The sequence below is a fragment of the Myotis lucifugus genome, unplaced genomic scaffold (assembly GCF_000147115.1).
Source record: "Myotis lucifugus unplaced genomic scaffold, Myoluc2.0 scaffold_105, whole genome shotgun sequence".
Classification (NCBI taxonomy): domain Eukaryota; kingdom Metazoa; phylum Chordata; class Mammalia; order Chiroptera; family Vespertilionidae; genus Myotis; species Myotis lucifugus.
This window is the reverse complement of record NW_005871153.1, coordinates 3,986,931-3,989,700: the sequence shown is the minus strand read 5'-3', so window position 1 is coordinate 3,989,700 and position 2,770 is coordinate 3,986,931.

The window sequence follows — 2,770 nt, the reverse complement described above, 5'->3', positions numbered from 1 at the left end:
AAAAGACTTCTGTGGGAACATGTACATGAGGAATTACTGTACCAGCAGAGTGAAATGTCTGAGGACTGAACTTGGAGTGGTAACAGAGAGGGAGGCTTACTTCACTTCTTCTAAAGTCACATCCTATTCCGGGGACCTAGGCCAGGAATTTCAGGGACAAGGACAAGAGGTGCTCACAACTCGCTGGTTCAGAACAGATGGGAAAACCACCCTTCCCCAGTGTATATTGCAATGGGTGAAATGGGGAGGCTTTGTAAAGAGGTCTATTGAGAAGTTGAAAGGAGCCTGATGCTAGAAGTTTGCATAGAAGGTTGTAGAGAAGCCGAAAAGGGAAATTTAGATGAAGCAGAGAAAGGGAAGGTCAGCTCAAAAATGCAGCTGTAAATTTTATATTAAGATCAACTGGCTCCCAGTTGGAGTGGCTCAGGGGTTGAGGGTTGACCTATGAACCAGGAGGTCATAGTTTGATTCCCAGTCAGGGCACGTGTCCACATTGTGGGCTCAATCCCAATGTGAGGTCTGCAGGAGGCAGGTGATCAATGATTCTCTCTCATCATTGATGATTCTATCTCTTGCTCCCTTTCCCTTCCTCTCTGAAATTAATAAAATAGATATATTTTTTAAAAGATCAGCTGTGGCTATGAGGTGAAAGGAGAACCTAGATCAGCCATGTGAACATGGCCACTCCTATGTTGGAGGGACACTGTCTCCAGGCCTGGAGAGAACACTTGCTTCCCTGGAAGGAAATGAGTTTCAGGAGGTAGACACCTGTTGGAGACAAAGAATTGAGATAGGATAAGAACACTGTGAGAAGGGGCAGGGTACAAGTTCAGGAGTGAATAGGTTCAAAACAACCTAGGAGAGAAGACAACGTACTTCAGGGGCTGATGACAGTCAACAACTTCCTTCTTGTAGAACTTCCTTTTCTTGTCTTTCAAGACTTGCCCTCCTGATCCTCTGTTAGTTTTTCCCCAGTCCACCCAGGAATGATGAGTGGAACTTGTGGTGAGGCACACTCCTGATAATGAAGTAAATCCTTGAAAGAAAAACAGAAATAGCTTGGCTAAAACTTCAACTATACAGGGTGGGGCAAAGGTAGTAACTTTACATTTGTTTATATGAAAAAATAATACAGTAATTAATAAATAATAATAAAAGAATAAACTTTGTGAGTCTTGTCCAGTTTGGCTAAGTAGATGCAGCATCGACCTGTGGACTGTAGGGTGCCAGGTTCGATTCCAGCCAAGGGCACGTACCTCAGTTGCAGCCTCCTCTCCAGCCAGTAACCAATCGATGCGTTCCTCTCACATAGATATTTCTCTCTGTCTTTCCCTCTCTTTAAAAATCAATGGAAAAATATTCTCGGGTGAGGATTAAAATAATAAATAAATAAATAAATAAATAAATAAATAAATAACATTTTAAAAAGGGTAAACTCCGTGTTTCATGTACTTACAACTATAAACCTACTTTTGCCTCACCCATCAATAAAGTTTCAGTTTCACTCTGATTTTATTTCTTGAAAGTGATTATGTGAGGAAAAAGAAAAACTGTTTGCCCAGTTCTGGCGACCCAAATTCTGGTGAGAAGAGGATGTTGATTTTACTTGTGGTTTGGGGTAGGACACCTTGTGGGGAATCAGTCACTGCTATGTGGCTAGAGCTATGACTTGTACTTCTGTGCCCTCACCATTTTTTCTATTGTGGACCAAGCTGCTTTGAACTGGATGATGAGTACCACCTATAGGCAGAAAACTGGAGAAAATATCTGAATACAGTTCAGCATTATTATGGATCAGGACAAAAGCCCAGTAAACTCTCTTTGGCTCATCTCTGAAATTTAGTTTCTTTCTGATTAAGGGACAATATGGCAGGTCCAGTCCTGCAGGGGGAAGCAGCCCTAATTTTGGCAGAATCTGAGAGACCTCACTACCTCCTTCGCAGAAGAAACAGAATCCACCAGGGAAGGACTTCCATACCTTCCATCAGCAGTCATTCAGAATTCCCCACTTCTCTACTCCATCTCCACCTGTTCCTGGTGAGTGGGAAAAGTGTCCCCTTCCTCAGGTTACTACTGCCTCCAGGATTCCACCCCATCTTCTCCCACAACCTGTATCTTCAACTTCCCTTCACTTCTTTCTACCAATATTTAAACATGCTCAAGACTCTTCCATCTTAGAAAGATTTTAAAAGCCAGAAAACAAGCATAACAACAACTGCCTGATCTTATAACCCCATAAACTGCTGCCTAACTCCCTTTCCGCTTCAGTCACACTGCTGGAAGAGCTGGCTTTGCTTGTCTCCAGTTCCTTCCCTTCCTTCCCTCCATCCAGGGCCATCTCCATCTCTTGCCCCGACTGGGAGACAGTGCTTGCAAGGTCCTCAGCAGTCCAAGAGACACTTCTCCAACCTGATGCTCTGGTAGCGTTTGAATGAAAATCGCTCCCTCTCACTGGAAACACACACACTCCTAGCCTCTCTTCCACCTTTCTGGCCTCCCCTGGGTGTTCCTATTTGGTAGATGTCGTTATGATCTAGCCCAGCGATTTTCAACCATTTTCATCTCATGGCACACATAACCCAATTACTAAAATTCTGTGGCACACCAATAAAATATTATATTTTTTGCCAATCTGGCAAAAAATATAGGTATAGTTTTGATTCATTCACACCAGAAGACTATTGTTGTGCTGGCTGTTGTCATATTTTTACTTGACAGTCTAAGGGAAGAGAGGTCAATGTCCCTGACTAAATAGTTAGGTATTGCATGT